This window comes from Chiroxiphia lanceolata, chromosome 4 (genome assembly GCF_009829145.1).
Source record: "Chiroxiphia lanceolata isolate bChiLan1 chromosome 4, bChiLan1.pri, whole genome shotgun sequence".
Lineage (NCBI taxonomy): Eukaryota > Metazoa > Chordata > Aves > Passeriformes > Pipridae > Chiroxiphia > Chiroxiphia lanceolata.
In genome coordinates this window covers 72,462,878-72,478,768 of record NC_045640.1, presented here as the reverse complement: position 1 = coordinate 72,478,768, position 15,891 = coordinate 72,462,878, and the positions used below count along the sequence as shown (strand labels likewise).

Here is a 15,891-nt window from a genome sequence, read left to right as displayed (position 1 = left end):
TCCTGCCTTTTCTCTGTAGCTTCAAGGGCTACAAACATAGCAGCAGAAATTCATCTAATTACATGACTTCACAGCCACTGCAATAAAATCAGTAGTGCTGACCACAGGGTTTCACTTCCTGAATTGTGTGAGCAATTTAAGCAATTAATCAAGTAACATTCTAAAATAGATCAAGTCATCAGGTAGAAACAGTGTTTCTTGTTCTGGAGAAGGAACAGCATCCCACTGATCTTACCAACACACATACAAAGGCAATCAATTGTAACTTGTTCCACTGGTAGAAGCAGAGACTCAGTTTTGGAAAGAGGCCTCACAAGACAACATATAAATAAAATGGTATCAAGCCACCAATGACAGGGATACAGGAATCCAGTGACAAATGTTGCCACAACACACAGCTCCCCTCTCCTTCTGCCCCACTTGAAGTTATTTCTAATTGGTGCTTGACGGATTTTCAAAATCACTGACAAATTGGTCCCATCTCTTCAGAGCCCCAAAAAAGAACAGTCTACACTTCAGCATTCTAAAACACAGTGCTCCTTGAAGGTTCATTATGATATTCATTTCATTTATGAAGACTAAACACTGGAGAACCCAATTTTTTTTTTAAATTGCTTTTCAGGGAAAAAAGATCCCCCCATTTTAAAAAGTGAAGCATTGCTTTTGGCTTACAAACATCTCAACTTATAAATTGATTTGATTTCAACAATTTGCAAGCAAAGCTCAGGTTTTTTATCAACGAGAAATTAAGAGGCAGAGTTCCAAACAGTGGAGGTTAAACACCAACACATTTTTGAAGAACCTACTTGGAAGCCATCTCAACATTTAGGCTTCTGAAAAACCTTAAAATGTTAAAATAGCTTCCTCATAATGGTCTGTTACAATGTAAGTAACTCAGACAAAATATTTTAACTAACAATTCAAATAGTTTTTTAAATGCATGTTAACTACCTAAATATTGTTTTCAGCACCTTCTCTATGTATACAGAATGACTATTGTTAACGATTCAGTCCCTAGAAATAAATAAGGAAGTTTCCTCATACTGATTGCCTCAACTAATGTTCCAAACTGTGAAAACACTTCTCCATCTGAGAGTAAATAACCCAGGAGCAGGATAGTATAAATAACAATTGGCATAGAAGAGAAAGACCACAGACACGAGGAAGCAGAGCTTTTGAAACAATATATACAGTTCTAGAAATATTCAGGAGGAAGATCAGTATTCTTACACCTAAGAACCCATAAGTACCCATAAGAAGCTGCAATTAGGTGACAAAGAAGGGATTGTTCTTACTGGAAATTCCTGGTAAAGCCATATCAGAGAAAGGCAGCAGAGGGAAGATCATCATGTAAAGATTTCTGGATTAACTGCCTGCTTCCCTTGCAAACACAGGATTCTGAGCTTCCCATTTTGCCTCGCTTCTCAGGGTAATCTGAAGCTCACTCAGTAGATGACATCAGACCCCTACACACTTCCAGGAGTCTTGAATTTGGGCACTTCAATCCCATGTCCTTAATATGAAGAGTTCCTTAATCTCTCATGAAGCATTTTCCCAATATTAAATTAAGTGTTGGCATTGGGAATGCTTAGCAACTCGTTCTCCCTAAAGATGAAAATCCAGAGTAAGCCAACTTAATTAAGAGTTAATTCCCTTTAAATCACAGCCTGAATTGTTCTCTCTGATCAATTATTTGTGGCATGAAATGATTTACAGGACACAGGGGTAAATTAATATAGGTGACAAAAGTGATTTCAACTCTCCTTAGAGATATTCCATCCTGTTTGTAAAAAATTCACATACTAATAAAAAGTTTTGGCCTCCTTACAAGGCCCTGTACTCTGACTTTGATATTTCTTCACATTGATCCCCAATGCCATTTTCATTCTCTTACAACTCCCTCTCTTTTCCTGCTTGAAGGGATAATCATCAAAACCGTGTTTGAAAAGAATGCATCATCTCCTTAGGAATCTCTGAAAGTCTTCTGACTTCAGCTCCTGGAAAAGTGCTGCCTCCTTTCAAACACTTCACACCAGGACTGTCTATCAATAAAGTTCCCATGAATTAACATTGTTATTGCCCTTCAGTGGAATAACTCAACCCAAATCTTTATTTTTTTTTTTTTTAATGGTGAATGAAAGATTGTGCTATTTAAGCAGCTGAATATACAAAAGAAGCTACACAATTAATCCAGAACATTTAAATTTCTGGATATTATTTTTCTAATCTCTTGATATGAGATTCTGGATCCAGCATTAAGAGGTAGTAATAGCTGCTAATAATTTATTTTTTATTTATACCTCATGCAAACAAAAAGAAAGGCTGGGGAGTACTAAGAGATAAGTCTTTCTGAAAAAAAAACGCAAATACTAAAAACAAGACTTTTTTTCATGATTAACTATGAAGGCTGAACAAATAGGTTTAGAGCAGCAAGTTGCTGTTTGGAAAAAAAAACTTCAGAAAGTATTTTAATGTATTCTGAATATCAATATAGTAGGATATGAGACAGATAGTAGTCTTCAAGCCAGAATTACGAAGAAGAAAGAGTCATTTAAGAGGATCTATGGCTTTACTCTTCGAATATTCTCTTGAATTATGTACCATATTGCACAAATCTGATCTATTACAAAGGCACCAAAATTGCTTTAGGAAGCATTTCCATCTCTCTTGTTGATGAGGATTATCTGTTTATAAATTACAGGATGAGTAGCTGCCATATTTTAACAAGTGCTTCTTGTAAATCCCAAGGAATCCTTTTCAATATACTACCGGATGATGATTTTTAAATGCTTGAGAGAGTTTTCATTTCAAATGTGTGTCTTTTAATGAGCCACAGAAACACTGACACAGGCAGGATATTGCACATGATGAAGAGCAGTTCAAAGAGCCACAGCTGCAAGAAAGCATGGTTAGAAAAACTAGGAAACATCAGAAATACGTAATAAAAGCTAAGGCTCGTATTTAGGTCACCAATAAGTTTATCGAAACATTGCCACATGATTTAGGAATACAAATTATTTTGAAATTAACTGGTACAATGCAACAGTTGAACCACTATTTTCCAGTCTGTGGTCCGGAGACTCTTTGATGTCCATGGGTTGATTTTGGAGTCCCATGAATTGATTTTGGAGTCCCAAGAAAGGCTTTGCTTATAAAAGCAAGAATGAATGAATTACTAAATTGGCCAACTGCTTAGTTATCTCAGGTATTGATGACCTGCATGTTTCCAGAACTAACAGCATGACAGCACTTACACCATAAAGCTGAATTTTCGGCCAGCCATGTGGACAGACATCTACTCTTGAGTTTCCACTGTTGTCCTCAGTCAAGGCCAAAAAAGTGCATAAAGCCCCATACTGTTCAGAAAAGATGTTATTACCTGAAAGCAAGCAGAAAATACTAATATTAAAAATTTATATTCTTGATCATGTTTTGTCCTCATCACTGAATTAATTTGCTTCACTCCAGCATATACTTGCTACATTTTCCTCCCCTCTGCAAAACCAAACCCGAAGTATTAACTGTTTAAGACTATTTTATAAGAATAAATCTTAAATCAAAGTGGAAGGTGAGATCCCTTATCTATTTAGGTACAATACAACCTTTCCACTACCCTGGGCCCCACCACACCTCTGTGCTGTCTATACAGCATTTTAATTCCTGTTCTCTGTCAGGGAAGAAACTGGTCATCCACAGAGAACACCAAAGAATTTCCCTCTGTCTGCTGCACAGCACTGAACACTGAAACAGCAAATTGCAGGAAAAGAACCATTATCAGCAAATATTTTAACAAAGAATGATGGAGCTGGTATTTTTCACATGAGTAATTATTATACTTGTCCCACTGTCATCTGATTATGCTTGAAAAATGCCATTAGTCAATGGGACTTCTGGTGTGAATAAGGATAACTCTCATGAAGTTGAAGAATTAATTCCTTGACAGTTAATTTTAATATACAATAGGAGCATTTCAAATGGACTATTTACACAATTTTAATCTGGATAAAATAGAAAATGTCACCTCAATGCTAATACAACATTCCTGTAAATTATACACATTTTTAAAGCTAATGAAGTTGTCATTCTCTTATTAAAATTAGGCATAGCAGTTATTTTTTAGCTATCATCGTGACTTTTAAAATATTTTGCAATTGAATTACTTTAATTCATTTGTATTACTTGAAGGCTGTATGAAAACTATTTTTTTTAATCTTGCCTATTAAGATGAATGATGGCATTATGCCTTATTACACATATTCAATCACATTCAAAAATTTGGCTACCTTAGTTTCCCACATCAATATGGATTCTTTCAATCCCAGCCTCAGTGAGTTCAGAAACTAAATTTCAGTGGATTTCACTGAAGCAGGTCTAAATAATGAATTCATGCTGCTAATGATAAGGGTCAGGAATTATATTTAACACTACATTTTTCAATAGTTTACTGGTATGTTTGAAACAAAATGATCACAAATACACTGCTTTTAATCTAAATTTAACTAGGTAAAAGTAGGTCAGGCCTGAACTAGTATGAAGAGACATCTCTTCATTTGAAGACTTGATCTTTTCCCTTTATCTCAGTACATATTGTCTGAATTTATAACCAGGAGTTCACAAACACGATAACAATATGTGCTGCTGCTGAGCACTATCACGAAAGCAGTAAAAAAGGAATCACCTGGTAAAACCTGGTAATTAAAATTACACATGTTCGCACAATCGCCCTCTTCCCTGCACATCCCTGGCATTCATTCTTGTTCCCTGTGTCCCCACACAGGCATCCCCAGAATGTTCCTATCCAAGAACCAGGTGAGACTTTTCCCTGGCAGAGAGGAGGTGGCTGAACATGCTACAGACAATGTTATGCTCTGTTATATCAAGACATCAGCTCGTATTCCCCTTTTATTTACAACAGGGTAAATCAGCAGTAACTGCACAGTCAAGTCCTACCAGTGTTGTTAGTTACAACAAAATTTCTCCCACTGGGATTTTACACACAAATTCCTTTTGCTGGAGACAAATTTGGGAAAATATTGCATTCCTCTCACAGGCAAGTGATGGATTAGACAGCCCCAAAGGATGTTCTGGCTCTGTCGTGGTGCTGTTGTGCTGTTTGCTTTCAGATTTAGGCAGCTTCTTAGCAAAGACCTATGAGTGTCATTTGCTGCTACCAACACAGACAGCTGGAAATGTCCCCTGAATAATGGGGAGCCTTCAGTCACCGGAAAGACTGAAGCAGCAATTCAAGATTAATGTGCAACTAAGTGAGAAAAAGGCCTGCAATTAATCAGATGCTTCAGTAATTCCTAAACACTTCTTTGATTCTGCTTTCCTCAGGAATATGTAAATGAGACTTTAAAAATACACTTAATTTTTTTTTCTTTGTAATGAAGATAAAAATTGTGCTGCTAAAATGAGAGGCAGACTTGTAAGGAATTTAAAATGCAGCTTCAAGGTGTGGTGATATTCACTGTCTGCTATGCCACCATCTATTTATTAGCAGGGCAGCTGCCACTAACCAAGCTGAAGAAAGCTCAGTAAAAAATGTTTGTTGATTTCATCACTCATTTAATATTCTAATAAGAACTCAGCTAAACTACTGTTCAGTAACTATGTCTATAACAGGACTATATAGAAGCTTACAAGAATAATGCCAGATTAGAAAAATTGTAGAAGTGCTTTGCAGGCTTCATTAAACATTAAAAGGGTACAAGCCAGTGCGCTGCTAAGACAACTTATTATTTCTCAAGAAGAAGCTGAAGAACTGGAAATTGTTTAGAAAACAGTAGAAAAACTTAACTGAAAATATTACCTTGCAAAATTAGGAAGTGGAACACGCTAAACTGACAGAAGTTATTCATTCACAGAGATGTCACGGGGAAAATGGAGTTGGTTTTCCAACAGCAGCAAAGGACATAACTGAGAAATTCCCTGAGACAAAACCCCTTTGAGGATTTCAAATACAACCTGCCATGACATTTTTCAACCCCCATGGTTTTCTGTGAAGCCCCTGGAACCACAACAAAGCCCCAAAATCTAAAACACTCTTAACAAGAGACGCTTGCCTGAAACTCCCCATGAAAAACTCCAGCCCTTTGTGTGATGTGAAATATTTTAATTCTCTAAGAGGACATGTAAAATGTAAAAAGTTTCTGTAGATAAACAAGTGAAAGAACTTCATGGCTTAGGGAAAAAAGAGGCACTCATTTCTGCTATGATATATAAGAGTGAGAAAGACAGTTATTTTTTATAGAGTTTTCCTCTGTAGCTTCAGAATTGGAACAAAAGGAATTTTCCACTGGGGTATGTGGATGCTCTTTCTTCTTGTCATATCATTATCTCAAGCTTATTTTCTCATTCAGGTGTTTCTTTTCCATTAGAGACTCTTGGAAAATGGAATTAAGATGAGAAAATACATATTATGAAATCAATTGTAGTCTTAATGGGCTTTCTCAATGGCAGGTCAGAGAACAGCATTGTTTTATTTAGCTTGTTTGTTATTCTGCTAACTTATTTGAACCCACAAAATATTACAACACATAAAACATAAAAAATTACCTATGAAAAAAAAAACCACAGAAAAATTACAGGTGGATTGATCCACACAATAAGACTGCAGGGTTCTTGATCTCCCCATTTACCTGTGTTAAGCTCACACACCACAGAGAAAGGGATTCCTGCTGACATATTTGCCACACACAGTCCTGTACATTAAAAATAGAAACCAGCAGCTCTTCCCACACACAGGTACCCTGTGTAGGACACAACGTAGTGCAACGTCAAGGAAACCCCACATATGTGTGACAAGAACCTTCCCTCAGTAAGATCAAAACTGTAACACTCAAAATTTCCCTGTATCTGAATGATTTCAATGCTTTTTTTTTTTTCCATCTAAAGGAAAAGAAGTTTCCCAGTTGTCACAACAAGACACTTTCTGAATGACAGGTTCCAAGTTTTGGCCTGAGATTACTTTTTTGCTCAGAGAGTTAAATCAATAATAGTATTTTTAGACTAGTATTTTTCAGAAAGGTCAGCATCGAAATGAGATATCACAGTTGACGTAACTCCTAAAACTTTCTCAATTATTAGCTTGCAGACACCTCCAAGATTTTGGCACCTTGAGCCAGGAATTAAAAAAACCTCCACTCTGGGTATGTATAGGCTCTTACATAACTGTGGGCAGCAAAGCAAACAGAAGCACTTGGCTATTCACAAATATTCAGCTGTGACAGAAATGTTGGAGCTGATAGGAGTGGAGAACGAACGTGGTTGTCTGGAGTGTGGAAGCATCAACAGGCAGGGCAAAAGAAGGATGTGATTTATGGCATATGTTGGTGACTCCTACAGTAGCAGGTTATCAAAATTCCCTCATATCTATATGCAGCTTCTCTCTGGAGCCACTCCAGGAAGAATCCCTAAGAAAGAAAAGCTTGGTTCTCTCTCTCTCTCTTGCAACACTGTGCCAATAGGCACTCAGTGTCAAATCCTCCCACAATTCCTTAGTGGCACAACCCGGGGCATGCAGCACAGAACAGACATTTTTTGACTCTGTTTTCCTTTTTTTGTTTTGTTGCCACATGATCTGAAGATGCACTAACAGTTTATTATTTGCTTAGATTTTCAGAGATGCAGTTACAGAGAAGATTATTCCCAAAGAATTTGTAGATAGACGTGAACGGGTTGAGATGGTGAGAAAGATGGTGAGAAAGGAAGTGACATATTTTGCTTGTTCCCTTAACAAAACCAGCAGATCTCCTAGTGAATATAACCCCTGTTTTTCCACAGACTTCTGGTGTGATTTTTGCTGCTAGTCCATCTAGGATGAAATCCAGAGTAAGTGTTACATACATAAACTGATTCGTGGCTGAGATTTAAATATCCAGGACCAAAATTTCAGTACCCAGTTAGCTCAGTTCTATTAGTGCCCCAAGCAAACAGTGATCTGGAGGAACTTACCCACACATCCAAGGGGATCTTACACATGCTCCACCTTTTCTGAGCCCAGTGCAATCCCCTGGTGTACACATCTCATTGATTTTTCTCTGGCAGGACACAAATGATTTTAATGGACTCAAATAAATTCCTGCCCTACTATATTAGACTGTCCTACACAATTACTCTGAATAACCTTTCTTTTACATGCACCAGGTAATTTATGAAAAGTCCTCCTGTATATCCTTCAAGGTATTCAGGGGTTGCTCAGAGGGGCTTCACTTCTTAAATTATGGGAATATAAATCGCTTTTTTCTGTCTTCTCAGAAGATCCTTCTCACTACATTAAACCAGACATAAATCTACAATGCTGACTCATCTCTATGGCTTGTATTAATTCAAATTTTATATATATGCATGAGTGATCATAGATTTTAATGAAATCTTTAGCAGTAAATGCCATCCATGTCACAATCTCACTAAAATCAACAACAACAAAAGAAGTAATCAGAACTGGGTTTATATCTATGATTGGGAGAAAAACATTAGTTCACCAGGTTAATACCCATTTCCTCAGGAACCTTTAACTAGTTTTGTAACTCCTGTTCTGTGCTTTGTGGGGTCATTGTTGCAGAGAGCGCTGTAGAATGTTCACAAATGAGTTAACCTATGCTAGGCCCTGGAAATACTGACCAACCTAATTACACACACAATGCTTTGCCTTCCTAATGACTTACATCAAACCTCACCTTCTAAGTCAGCACTGCCTTTGGGAAGACTCCAAAATGATGCTAAATCAGCTAATGATATCCTAAGCCTCAAAATAAAGAAGAAATTGAGACAATATTGGTGAAGGTAGGTTTTCATTAAAATCTTTTCATAATAAATTCTTTGTCAAATTCGAGCTTTACACAATTCATAGGTTTGGTCTTCTATAAATTGAACCTTTAACACTTGTTTTTAAATATGCCTGTACTATTTTTTTCCACACTTTGACATCTTCTAAGAAATCATAAACAGACCATCATTCAGCAAAATAATTGGTAACAAATCTGACCTGTCTGAAAACCTAGGGACAGGTTGCCATGACCAGCTCTACAAGCTTGCAAAAAAAGAGGCAGAAGCAAAAGAGTCATAAAAGGAGGAGCTTTTCCTATCACAGGAAAACCACAACAGGAGGGGCAGCACCCTGCAACCTGCAACATAGTGAAGAAATACCTGAGTTTATCACCCCTATTTCAAAGGTCTGTTTTGATCTCCATGTGATGTACAGATTTTAAGGAAGGATGTATTTAGCTGCTGCCTTTACAACAGGAGGGATTAAAGCACCAGCCCCACACAAAGACAGATTCTCGGAGTTTTGGAAGAGTTTGGGGCCTGGGCAGCTGGAAGTGTTACCTTTTCCTGTGGCCAGATTTCCATGTAGGAAATTGTCAGAGAACATAATTCACTTTAGAAGAGCTGTTGTTTGGAGAGTCTCCCTTGGAGGTGTGCTCAGCAAAGCAGAAGCTCTGGGTTTAAATAAGCTACTGGGTCTCTGTGAGCACTCAGCCTCCAGCCTTTACAACTCATCTGTCCCTTCCAGAAGTGAGGACAATTTTAGAAAGTTTGTGTGACAAAAGCCTGCAAGGGGACTCCTGCCTTCTTTCATTTCTCTGTGCCTTCTTCCAGCCTTGCTAGGTTTTCCCTATCTGATCTAGTAGGGGGGAAAAGAGGGTAATATGTGCCCTGGGTATTTTTTTCAGTTTCTTTGTTATATTATTCAATAATACAATATTTCTGAACAGAGAAAATCATGAGCAGACTATGCAAGCTTCATATCGTCCTCTTTTCATTTGTAAATAGCACCAAAGACACCGAGCTGGCAGCCAGTTCTCTGTTCTGCTCTCATGCAGAGTCACCTTGTTTGAGCTATCAGAGCCTGAGCGGGTCAGTGAAGAATTCACTTGGAGAGGGATTCAAGGTATGCACAAGGCAGAAGAAGACATTGTGGAGCAATTTTGTGTCTTGCTTTATTTAACTGTCCACAGGCATCCAAAAACTGGCACAGCACCGTGATCCTCAGAGAAGTCTCTTCAGCATTTATTGGCCTTTGATCCAATTCTTTTTAGTTTCTTTCCCTTGAAGCTCAACTTGAAAGAAATGGCTTTCCCCCCCACCACCAGAGAATTTAGTTCTCAGTCACTGAGAGTGGCAGCTGATCCCAAAACCTGCCTCCTGCTATCTGAGAAAAGGTCAATCTGATACCCAATCTACCTGGTCAGGCTTCCTAATGTGAAGAGGATCTTGTTGGAGTAGACAGGAAAGAGCATCTGAACCTTTTTCCACGGTACTGAACTTTAGGCTGGAAAGGATGAACTGACCCAAGTGTAACTCAAGACCAGCCTTACTTGTTTCCCGCTTAGACATTATATAGGTTACAAGCCTCCATATTTTCATCATGCAATAATTAAACAAATATATTGTAGAATATTTGTGAGTTATGAAATGTCCTTGACAAAGCCAAATTTGCATCACTGAATATTAACTGATTTTCCATAAAACTTCATTTGTTTGCTGTCCAATTCTGCACAGCATGAGCAGTTTTTAACAACCTATTGAAACCACTTCACTACTTTCTTGCCTTTCATTTTCTCCAGAAATTAAATATAGCAGCATATCTTTAATGTTTATTATGGAAGAAATGTAACTTATTCAGACACAAAAATATTTTGAGCCCTGTTCTTATATGTGTAATGGTATAATAGATAATCCAAATGTGATGCCAGAAAACAGAGAAATACATCTTTTATTGCGAGAAACTTGTACTCTTCAGATGCAGCTTTGATTTAATATCTGTTTTGGCACTGTGGGTTACTGAGCTGGATTTTCATACTGTTACCAATAGCTGAATGCTTGAACTCCTGGTACTTTCTCTGTTCAACAGCACACACAGGGACACACTGGATTGTGTTTTTTACTTTAGGGAGATGCAGAGAGGTTCAGTGAGTGTAGGAACACTGCACAGCAGCAGTGCAGCTCCAAAAGGGACCCTAACATACCTGGACAGAGCTATCAATTTAAGGTAAGAAAGACATCTGGGCAGGCCCCAAAACAGGCTTTCAGAACCTGTGAAACTTCTATTCCAAAGTCTCTGTAGTAGAGCTTTCTAGAGGTCCAGGATTAAACACTGCTGAGTATTTCGACAGATCTCACTACAGTATTTTCCAATTACCTTTTTCTCGTGGATCTTGCCAGAATTCTTGCATCCTTTTGTCTTGTAGCACCTCCTGCTCAGGTTCCCCATCTGTAAAATGAAGGGCACTGTCAGCTGATGGTGCTTTTATTGCCTTTAGAAGCTCTGTGCATGAGTTACACGTGCATGCCAAGTAAGAGTGGGTCAGATACAAACCTTGCTCCCCTGTTAACCCAGACAACACTCACCAGTTTGCTGAATGGGAGCAAAATTCTCTTTATCTGAGGAGATTAAATCAGAATATTTATTTGATTACTTTAGCAAACAGTACTTTATACTGCAAATAAAAGAAGAGTGTGGAAAACCAATTTAAATTTCTTCTTATTTTCTTTTCATTCTTTAAGTAGCTTAACATAACTGTATAAATTGATACTTCTTTGACCGATCTTTAAGACTGAGAAGAGGAAGGTACCCATTTATAATGTAAATGTGGGGGGAAATAAAGCTTTCAGAAATTAGGATCTCTTCACATATCCTGACCTGTTTTTACAGTTACTAAAATCAGGCCTTTATAGACTAAGGGTATTGTGAACATAAGGTAAACTTTTGAGAAGATACAAGAATTCAAACATGTATGTCAGAAAGAAAGAATCATGTATTTCTTTCAGAATGGAATTCCTCACCCTGTTGTGTTCAAATGCAATCTGCCAATATGCATATGGGACAGGGAGATAATGGATGAAACCTGCAGCAATCATTGAAAAACCTCACTGAAATCAGAATAGTTTAATATTGGAGGAGCACGAACCTAATTTGATATTACTCTCTTAATAACCTTGACTAAATATTTCAGACTTAATTTAGACATCCTCAAATATTTGTTTGTAGTATGAACAGCAGACCATGCACTTTGGAGAGGCTGAATCAGTGCAAGATATTTTTGATTAAACCTCTGATTTTTAGTGTAGTGTTTCCCATGGCTGCAAAGCAGGTGTTTTAAAGAAGGTAATGCAAGTAAGGCTGAGAAGGTACATTCTGGCAATGGGAGCTTTGTAAATAGTGCTGGTAGGTACCACTGTGCACACATTTCTGAGTTAGGCACAATCAGTACATTGCCAAATACTGTATCACATGATGTGAAGGAGCCCCATGGCCATCTTGTCTCTGTGATGGATGCATGTACATACAGAAATGGAACTAAGAGCCAACAACCCCAGAACAGCATTCCTTCACCATTAAAGGACAATTCTACTCTGCATTCAATGCCTTTTTTATTTAACTGAGCTCCTACCGGTGTAAATTCGAAGACATGGTTGATTCCCCTAGTAACTGAAATAAATGGTTATTCATTTTTAGTCCTGCTAGTGCTGCAAAGTTAATAGAGTCCTAGAAAAGTGAGCTGGGTTCAATTTTGGCTTACCAGCATTGGCATCAACTCAGCTCTCACTGCAAAATCTTCATGACTGATGAGGCATAAACCAGAAAAAGCAGAGCTTTGGCTTTCAGACTGCAGACAAAGCTTCCAAGGGTTTGCTGACATCTTCTCCTCTCTTTCGTTTCTGACAATTAAAAATATTTAAAACAAAGTCACTGTAAGCAATATACATGCAAGCACATCCCATTTTTGTTACATATAAAGGTAGAATCACAGTTTGAGATGAAGCACTGAAACACAAAAATAGTGAACAATAGAGTCACTTCTCAGAGTCTATGTGTTTTAGGGATGTATTTTAGGGAGTGCTCCCCACCTCCTGATTACTGATGGCATTTCTGGCATGGCACGAACTACCAGAGCCTGGTTCCATAAATCTGCTCTCCCCCTCTGCTGTGTCTGACAGCACTTTTAGGATTTAACTGACCTAAAAATGGCTCTATTCCCTACCTCCTGCATGTTACTGGAAATGCAAAAAAGGCTCCACTAAAAACAGCACTCATGGAGAAATCAGGATTAAAGAGCAGCTAGCACTTACCCCATGTAAAACTGAACAATGCCAAGCTGACTGCAATGACAGAGCTCAACATCAGCCTAATAGATCCTCTCTGCTGTTTGAAGTGAAACATTTAAACATTTTAAAACATTTTAATATCAAGTTGTTTAAAATGCATGTTCTGTGGTACTTTAATTCAAGCTACAGTAGTGGCTTGATAAATTCCCTCTTTCTGATTGGCGCATAGCAAATGTCCCAAACCTCCTCGTGGTCAGTCCTGTAAATTTAACAGGATTTTACTCCATGTATCCTGCAACACTTTTGTGTTGGAAAACCTGAACTTATAAAGTCAGTATCCCTAACATTTTTGTTATACCCTGCATTCAGACCATGACATGTGGCATGTTTGAAGGCCTAAAATTTGCAGCTTTAAAATTTCTCTGAATGGAATAATTAGATCCCATCTCATATGCCTGCTACAATGTTTTGCACATAAATTACTTCTAATCCACCGTGAAATTCAGGCAAGAATTTGACAGGGAAAAATAAGTATTAACTCCTGTGAGTAATTTAGGCATGCCAAAATTATATATTGCTGCCTTACTTTTTTCTTTTTATGTTTCGTGACACTAGAATGGATTACATCTGCACTATTTTCTACTTTAGTTATGATTTCTGTCATTCAAATGAAGACAGAGCAAGAAAGAATGAAAATAAATTATTATTGTTCAATGTAATCTATTTGCGTTATAGTCTTAAAAAGGTAATTAGTAGAAGGAATTTATTTTAAGAGTTCAATTCTAATAAAGAGAATTGAAACCCTAATGGAAAAATCATATAAAATTAACTAATTTATATGTATTTCTGGTACAATTATTTAATTCTCCATGTTGCAACATCTGAGAACAACTAAAATATTATGACCTTGAAGTTCTAAATATAATATCTAGGATTTCTACCTTTCTTCTCAATTGTTACAGTAAAGTATCACTGCAATTCTTTTACCTGGTGCCATTTTTCCAGTCTAGTTGTAATCCTTGTCTCAGAAATGAAGAATTTGAAACCTTTTACAGATCATTTCTAACATTCTGCATTTGGTTCTGTTGCTAATTCTATCTCCACATTCATCTACAGGCACAGTCTCATGAATACATATGTAAAGGTTCACTGAGCCAACAAAATGAAATATGGAATATTAACAAGATGAAACTTCTTTTTCCTTGCTGAGTGGCATGTTACTACATATCACCAGCAGACATACCAATTCTTATAAATCATACTCTGCCATGCACAAGAAAGGAGAATGAATCAGTAGAAAAGTAAAAAAAAAATCATTGGTGTGCTTTTAAAGTAATGTTAGAGTCATTCTTAGATACCTGCAAGTGCGATTAGACCATGATATATATGTGTATTTCACCAGTTATGTAAGAGATTATGTCAGTGTAGTGGATTTTAATAATAGAATGATGTACTCCAGGCAACTCTGCATCCCAAAATGGCACAGGCTCTGAAGTCCATGAATTCTAGAGATATTTGTGATCTCTTACCTATTGCTATATATGCCCCAGGTTTTATGTCTGAGCATCACAACGAAGAGTTACCCAGCAGCACCAAGATAACCCTGAAGGACTTTCCCAGGGACTTTGGGAAGGCCTGCCAAAATCTCAGCCGTGGTGCTAGGTAGTTATGATAGAATCAGGTCCTGTGTTCTTATAGCATTTGGGAAGCCTTGCATCTGAAAAAAAACCTAAAAGTCAGCATCACCATTTTCTTGTCATATTTGAGAAATTTAGATCCTTGAGGAAAATCAGTACCAGTATTGATAAATTAATGACTTGTCTACCCTATGCAGTGCAGAGAACCCAGACACTGTTTCCCTTCTGGTATATACCCAGCTGGAACACCACAGAGCAGAAAGGACACATCATATTTCTCATCAGACCAAAAGGCACTTATTATCTTAGGCACAGGCATGTACTGCTGTGAAAATACCATTTCCAGCTCCACAAGGAATGTGGATGCTGATGGATCAAAACTCTGATGCTTGTTTCATCATATGGTCCAGCCTTACTCGTAATTCCATCATAAACCCATCACTCCATGAATTCTGCTGTATGGACAAAGGTCAGCGAGCTGTCACAGAGCCTGTTAAGATTTCCTGAGGTGACTATTCCTTCAAGTATTATGAAGTTTCAGGAGAAAACTCACAGTCTTTTAGTTTGCCAGCAAATTTGCATTAGCACTATGTCCTCCAGCTAGACCCCTCCTTGCAAAGGGGTCTCCTGCAAGACAGAGGTGTCCCCTTTTATCTTATGCTGCATAAGGTCTAAGTCTCTCATAGAATTAATAACAGACTGCAACGAAGTACCACAACCAAGTTCCCATCCCTTTTTCCCTCCGACAAGCATTAACAAGGTGTTAAACTCAAAGCAAACACAAGCAGTGAAACACTGGGAAATGCAAAATGTGGGCAGCCCGTGCTACTCTAAATACAAATGTAAGTGCCCGGGGACAAATTCTCTTCGAGAGCTTGTGCTCAGCTCCTCTCGCGGGGCAGTCAATGCTCAGATAAATGGGCAGGCAGCGCTCAGTTTGCTTCCCTTTGTTTAATGTGTGGCCTCGGGCTCCCTTTGCTAAGCACTATTCCGCTCTGAATACCCATCCCAAATGTCAGCGTGATTCATGTCCATTTAGCCGGTTAAACAAACAAGGAGTTGCATATTGACATCTGGGGGAAAAACCCTCACAAGTGTCCCTCATAATTTTAGCTCATGGGTTTTAAAAGGGGAAGCTTCACTGAAAAATGAATTGCTTCAAAAAATTTTTTCCTATTTTAGGATAACAAAGTTACCTGTC

The 15,891-nt window shown here is 37.9% G+C and overlaps 1 long non-coding RNA gene across 1 annotated transcript; it reads right to left on the bottom strand.

Annotated features, from left to right (window-relative positions):
* Window positions 1-3,293: 3,293 nt before the first annotated feature.
* On the bottom strand, window positions 3,294-12,664 carry LOC116785359. Its single transcript, XR_004356504.1, has 3 exons — window positions 12,528-12,664; window positions 11,147-11,218; window positions 3,294-3,379 (listed from the first exon to the last, which is right to left on the bottom strand). It is a non-coding gene; the product is annotated as an uncharacterized LOC116785359 (long non-coding RNA).
* Window positions 12,665-15,891: the final 3,227 nt, after the last annotated feature.